Genomic DNA, 8,151 nt, shown 5'->3' on the forward strand with positions numbered 1-8,151 from the left:
AAGTAAATGAAATCACAACTTTAAGACTTACCCATTGTGGATGAACCAAAGTCATCGAAGTCTGGAACCAGTTCTTGAAGGAGTAACGTTTTGCAGAGTTATTTTCATTTTCCTGAGAGGTTGCCATTGAAGAGTTTGGATGGTGAAGTTCCAAAAAGCAAAAAGTTAACAATATATATAAATGCTGAAACGACGCAAGGGGTTATCCAAATGGAGCGTTCTATCGTTACAGTTATTTTTTTTTAATTCAAAAAAAAACCATAGAAATGAAAGCTTAATTAATGGATGTAGACATTTACATCAAGTACGTTTTAGAAAAGCGTTTAGAAGTCGAACTGCCCCCATACCATGCAATCAATCATTTCTATAATAAAGGATTTCATAAAATAAAATTAATTTAATAATTAAATTATTTTTGGCGCGCATTATTCATGGACCGTGAACGAAAAGCTTTTTTAGGAAGAACTGTTTCAAAGCTTCAGACATCAGAAAAACTAATACACACAGCAACAGGCAATGCAAGGGATCATGTAGCCAACCAGTTAAGTAAATGAAGTGTGAGGTAACTTGGATTAAATGCTATTTTTAATGTTTGGTTCTTGCACATATTAGACATCTACCCTCTCTTTATTCCATCTTGGAATTAATTTTTCAACATTAATGTTATGTCAATGTGTTTGTGTATTGGGAAAATTTTTAAAGTTGTCTATGTACACCATTAATGACTTTACCTTTAACAGATTAATGTGAATGTACAAATTGCTTTTGTTTCAGTTCCAACTTTTATTGCCATAGTAACCAATATGAGTGATCCGAAGGTGCTATCAAATCTAGGTTGTGCAAATGCAAGACTAAAGAGAATGTTAGTGCTAAAAGAAAAGAAAATGAAGTGTGCACAAAAGACTCAAAGTCTCCTACTTGACCAGGAACAACGTAAGAAAAGGAATTTCACACCATTATGTGATATAACAATGAATGATTTCCTCAATCAAGATACTCCAACACATAATGATATAGGTGGCTATTATAAAGGTCAACCACCACAGAGAAGGACTAACGAAATGAACCATAGATTATTTCATCAGACTTTTCATCGTCAAAATTTATTTCGAAAGTTTGAGGTTGCTGGATCCATAGGTCAATCATCTTTCCAAAGAGTACTCAATGATACTACAATATGTCCAAGTACAACTACTCCAATCGAAAATATGGGTACAGGTAGTAGTTTCTAAATTTCTGCGCATATGACTATACATTCTAAATTAAATTTTATACTTTCTTATTTACTAAAGAAGTATCTATTGACAAAATAACAACATCATTTTAGACATAGGAGAAAGTGTTTCAGATTCAGCAGCTGATACTAATGAGGAAATGGAAGATCAAAGTATAGAACAAGATGACGAAATTCCACAAAACATAGTTCCAAGATAAGATTGTATTTCATAGTTATAGTTTCTACTAAATGTATATTGAATTCTATTTACTGACCATATATTTAATTATGCACAATGTATGCAGACATTGGTGATCCACTATTCATATGTAAGGAATACAATGCCTATATGTGGTACGAGGAAAGGATTAACAAGAACAGAAGGTCCAGCAATCAGGCATTTCACATGTGTTGTGGTAATGGTAAAGTTCAATTACCAACTCTAAAGGACTTGCCAATTGTTTTGCAACGTCTTTTGTTTGATAATGAATCAAAAGAGAGCAAGAACTATCAAAATCACATTAGAACATACAATATGATGTTTGCGTTTACATCTCCCGGAGCAAAAGTCGATACCACTTTCAAAAATGGAAAATGGCCACCTAATTTACGAATTTAAGGTCAATCTTGTCATAGAATAGGAAGCCTCTTACCAATCCTTGGAAGACTTCCAAAGTTTGCCTAACTTTATATTTACGACACTGAAAATGAACTTCAAAACAAAATGGAATCTTTAAGGTACATGAATGTTTCCTCTATTCAATGTTAATCAAATAGAACAATTGGTTATTTAACCAGTTAACCTTTGCAGGAATCAAAACAGGATTGATTCAGAAATTGTCAACAAATTAAAGATGATGCTAGACGAATTCAATGTTCATGCAAAATGTTTTAGAATGGCAAGAGAAAAATATAGAGACCAACCATTTGATGACTTGAAATTGCGACTTATTGCAGATAGGACAAAAAATGGAAGGATATATAATATCCCCAATGTTTCAGAAGTTGCGGATCTTGACCAAAATTATTGGGGGAGCCAAAATAATATACTTAAAATTTATATATTTAACATTACTATTACTAATTCAATAAAAAAATAAATAGATAATTTAGTATAGTTATAACTATAAAAGAAACTACACATATACGAAGAATTATCCATTATTTTTTCATATTCTTGAACTTATCAAATTATTCAATCATAACTAAATTTTTCACCTTTTTTTTCAATATAAATAACCATATTATCTACAAATATTCATTTTCTATTTTACTAATGTGTACATATCGATACAAAAGTCATCACAAACATTTTATTTCATTGTTATGCGGTGACCAACTATATTGTCCTATTTTGATCTTTACTTCTCTTTTATCAATTTTAAAAAATAGATTTATTCTTTTGTTTTTCATCAATATACCTATTTAAAAAATAAGTTTAAGACTAACAAATAATTTATCATAATCTAATAAAAAATTAAGAGACAACAAAAAATTATGATAATCAAGTCCACTTAAAAATTGTTTATAAAAAATCACATAATACATTATTTACTCTTCTATATTCGTAAAAACTAATATACAAAATATCATGAGATAAAAAATAGTGTTAAATATTAAACAAGTATTTCACTGTCAAGTGACACAAGTATTTTTCTTTAAAAATGGAAGAAAAAATATAAAGAATGAGAACAAAAATAATGAGTTTCTGTTTTAACTTTTTTTTTTCTTTGGTAACAAAAGAAATTAGGTAAAAGTGAGAGATGACTACAACATATGAAAAACTCAAAAAACAATAAGAAGAAAAAATAAAAATTATCTTAATAATTGTTTTGATTTATTATATTTAATTTTATATTTTTTTATTTATTAACATTAAATATTATAGTTTATAAAAGAAATAAAAATAATAATTAATTTAATTTTCATTAATTTTTAATGTAATACTATCTAATTTTAAAAGATATATTTAATTTAAATAATTTAAAAAAATTGGAGAAGTTTGGGGGGGCCGTGGCCCCCGCCTGCTCCTTGTAAGCTCCGCCTCTGTAGATAGTGCTTCAGGGAGAGACATCATAATGGAAAAGCAGTCTGGGAAGTTGCAAAGAATAAATGAATTGCACACTAGCTATTTAGGATTTCAATATCCTTTACTCTTCCCATATGGGGAAGATGGTTATAGACATGATGTCAATCATCGAGAGAAACCAGGATTCAACAACAAAAGGAACAGACTCACAATTAGGGAATGGTTTTGTTTTAGACTACAAACGAGACAATCTGAAACACAAACTTTGCTTAGATCTAAATGACTTTTTCAACAATTCATAGTTGATGGATATACAATGATGGAGTCTGAAAGATTGTCATTCATTAAATATAATCAATCGAAGTTAATGGTTGATAAATACAATAACCTCTGTCAGGCTTCCATCAGCTCACAAACTCAAGAATCACAATAGGTAAAGAGGGTTGATCTTCCGTCATCTTTTATTGGTAGTCGCAGATTCATGGACCAACTATATTTTGATGGAATGACTATTTGTAGTTATATGGGATTCCCAGACCTTTTTATAACTTTCACATGCAATCCTAAATGGCCAGAAATAACCAGACTACTTGCTAAGCTAAAGCTATCTCCAACAGATCGTCTTGATATAGTTTCAAGGGTCTTCAAAATTAAGTTTGAACAACTTTTGACAGACTTAACTAATAATCATCTACTAAGCAAAACCATTGCATGTAAGTCATCCCTTTTTGTAATCATTGTTCTCTAATATGGTTTCTATCAAATCAGTTTGGATTGTTTTGTTTTGTCAATAAATGTCTTTTTCTTCATTTGCAGTCATGTATACCATAGAATTTCAGAAGCATGGTCTACCTCATGCACACCTACTGATTTTTTTGCATCCCAGTAGCAAATACCCAATTCCTGATGATATTGATAAGGTAATATCTGCAAAAATCCCTTATCCAATAAGTAATCTTGAATTGCATAAATGTGTTCAAGATCATATGATTCATGGACCTTGTGGAATGTCAAACAAATCTCTGCCTTGCATGAAAAACGAAAAATGCTCACGCCTATTTCCAAAAAAATTTCGAAGGACAACTACCATATCAGATGATGGTTTTCCTTATTATTGTAGAAGGAACGATTCATTAATAGTAACCAAGAATGGGGTTTGTCTAAACAATTGGTTTGTGGTTCCTTACAATCCACAATTATTGTTGAAGTACCAAGCACATATAAATGTTGAATGGTGTAATCGTAGCACTTCCATCAAGTACTTATTCAAATATATCAACAAGGGTTACGACAGAATAACGACTGTTATAGTTCCCGAGCAAAATGAATTCTTTTTGAACAAAGAACCAATAGATGAAATTAAGCAATATCTTGATTGCAGATATGTATCTCCTTGTGAAGCATGTTGGAGAATATTTTCGTTTCCAATTCATGGACGAAATCCAGCAGTAGAAAGATTGTTTTTCCATCTTCGTGGAGAACAGGCAGTATACTTTAAAGATGATGACGTGATTGATGATATCATGGGAAAGACAACAGTTTCGGAATCAATGTTTATAGGTTGGATGGAATGTAATAAGAAATACGCAGAAGCCAGGGAATTAACATATGCTGAATTTGTTTCTAAGTTTGTATATTTCAAGAAAGATAGATGTTGGAAACCAAGGAAAATTGAGAATACTATTGGAAGACTGATTTGGGTTCCTCCAAGTATTGGTGAAGTATTTTATCTTAGAAAAATGCTAACCCATGTAAGAGGACCAACATCCTACATTGATATCAGAACAGTTAACAATGTAATATATTCTACTTTTAGAGAAGCTTGCTTAGCTTTGGGAATATTAGCAGATGATACAGAATATGTTGAAGCTATAAAAGAAGAAAAGGATTGGGGTTCCGGACATTATCTAAGAAAATTATTTGTCACTATCATGTTGTCAAATAGTGTTAATCGACCAGAAGACCTATGGAACAAGAAATGGGAATGGTTAGCAGATGGAATTCTCTACCGAGAGAGAATAATAGCAAGAATTCCAGGTTAGCTCCAATAAATTGTATTCATAAATATATAATGCAAAATTAAATGTCTTAAATGTTTTTGTGTGCAGAACTGAATCTTACTCCAGAAGTAATCCAAAATCTAACCTTGATTGAGATTGAAAAGATCTTGGAGTCTAATAGAAGCAGTTTAAAGTTCTTCCCAACAATGCCATACCCAAATGGATTCGTTAACCAAAATTGTGGAAATAGATTGGTATATGCAGAACTTGACTATAACACTGCTGACCAACGACATTTATTCCAATCAAATTTCAAATCCATGACAAGTTAAGTATTATTATCGTTTTTTGTACTTGAATACTAAATCGAATTACATTATGCAATCAGTTTGAATAACCATTCAATTACAGGTGAACAAAAAAATATTTTTCAAAATATCAAGCAAGCAATTGTTAATAAACAAGGAGGTGTATTCTTCTTGTATGGGTATGGTGGAACTGGCAAAACGTTCATGTGGAAGACGCTTTCAGCAGTAGTTCGTTCTGAAGGTAAAATTGTACTCACAGTAGGTTCAAGTGGAATAGCTTCCCTACTATTGCCAGGGGGAAGAACAACACATTCTAAATTCAAGATACCGGTTCCAACACTAGAACATTCGATGTGTAACATTTCACAAGGATCCAAAGCGTCAGAGTTGTTAAAGAAAGCATAACTAATTATTTGGGATGAAGCTCCTATGGCACACAAATTTTGTTTTGAAGCTCTGGATAGAACTCTAAATGACATAATGAACGGTATTACAAAAGAAGGTTCAGTTTTTAGAGGAAAAGTCATAGTATTTGGAGGAGACTTTAGGTAAATATTACCTGTTATACCAGGAGGGTCAAGATCAGATATTGTCAACGCTACAATTAATTCATCTTATATATGGGATCACTGTGAAGTTTTAAAACTGACAAAAAACATGCGTCTATTACAAGAAGGCCTACAATCAAGTACTGCATCAGAGATTCAAGAATTCTCAGATTGGATTGTTCAAATTGGTGATGGTAAGTTACAAGAACCTAATGACGGTTTAGTTGAAATTGAAATACCTGAAGAATTCCTAATTTCAGAGTTCAATGATCCTATAAAAGCAATTGTGTCTGCCATTTACCCAAATTTGATACAAAACCATACGGACGAGTCCTATCTACAGTGTAGGGCAATATTGGCAAGTAGGATTGAGAGAGTCAATGAAATCAATTAATACATGTTATCACTAATTCCAGGTATATTAGTCTACACCCTCAAACTGATGATTATGATTTGGAAATTTAGTGTGACTAATGTTATTACTAATACAAGGGAGGAGAAGGAGTATCTCAGCTGTGATTCAGTTGATGAAACAGAATCTGCTACAAATGATAGCTACAACACTATAACTTCCGAATTCCTAAATTCTCTCTCTACATCTGGCCTTCCTAACCATAAAATCAAACTGAAGATTGGAGCACCAATAATGCTTTTGAGGAACTTGGATCAAGCAGAAGGTTTGTGCAAAAGAAGCAGATTAATAATAACAAGACTTGAAAACCATGTTATTGGAGCTAAGATGATTACAGGTAATAAAGATAATCAAGACATTTATATTCCACGAATGTCAATGTCCCCTTCACAATCCCCATGGCCATTTAAGCTAATCAGAAAACAATTTCCTATCATGCTATCATATGCAATGATAATAAACAAATCTCAAGGTCAATCTCTACGTTTTGTTGGATTGTATTTATCGACACCGGTATTTAGTCACGGTCAGCTATATGTTGCAGTCTCTCGAGTTCAAAGTAAATCTGGGTTAAGAATCCTAATCCATGATAAGAACAACAAACCTTCGAATACAACAACTAATGTTGTATACAAAGAAGTGTTCCAAAATGTATAGTTGTTCTTAAGACAAAACTTTTTCTTACTATTTACTAAACATTTTGTACAAGATTGCCAAAGAAATTATTAGAAAAAGATATATTACTCTATTATGATTCCATACAAAGAAGTTCGATCTATTATTTAAGTTTACAGGTGATACCAAAATACATTACCAAAGATGCGAAAAAATTCTTACCTTTGTGCATAGAAAGAACCATTGCAATAAGCTTATCAAGATCTACCCATGATAAAACCTGGAAATCCCAATTGCAAACAATCATACATGTATCTTTGCAAGCTTAACTGCAAAAATGAAAAATGTTCAATAAATTTCGAGAAAAAAAAAACATCCAGATCTGACTAATATGGTTTGCAGAGCAATTGATCAATATGAGATTAAAAAAAGAATAACCAATTCAACGTTATTGAGGCCACAAGAACTCACCAAAACAGATATCAATTTCCTTCCATTGTTCCAACTTTTCAATTGTTCCCAAAAGCTTAGGTACAAATATATCATTAGCCATGACTATAATATCGGTACACAACAGGATCATCGCACTTAATTATTTGATTAACATTAAGATTAAACAATTTTCCTTATTAATCAATTATTGCAGTTAAATATTTTCATCATATTCCTACAAAACTTTGGTTTATTAATTAATTTTTGGGATTAATTCTCTTTTTAATAAATTTTCTATGTAACTTGTGCTCTATTAATAAATTTTATATAACATCCAAAATTATACGAAAATACACATTACTTTAATTAGTACAGCTGAATTTATTATTTAAAATGTTACATTCATGTAATTTAGTGCCCACGTTAATATACCAACAAAAATTAAACAATTTTATACCAGATAATTTATTACTTTAATTACTACATTAAAACCACGTCAACCATTTTAAGTAATGAAATATTATTACGTATAGTCTCAATCAATATCTAAAACATTTTAACAATATTTAATATCAACCTGGACTACTTGGT

At 31.2% G+C, this 8,151-nt stretch overlaps 1 pseudogene; it reads left to right on the plus strand.

Annotated features, from left to right (window-relative positions):
- Positions 1–971: 971 nt before the first annotated feature.
- On the plus strand, positions 972–7,170 carry LOC114165437 (annotated as a pseudogene).
- The last annotated feature ends 981 nt before the right edge of the window (positions 7,171–8,151 follow it).

This window comes from Vigna unguiculata, chromosome 10, assembly GCF_004118075.2.
Source record: "Vigna unguiculata cultivar IT97K-499-35 chromosome 10, ASM411807v1, whole genome shotgun sequence".
Lineage (NCBI taxonomy): Eukaryota > Viridiplantae > Streptophyta > Magnoliopsida > Fabales > Fabaceae > Vigna > Vigna unguiculata.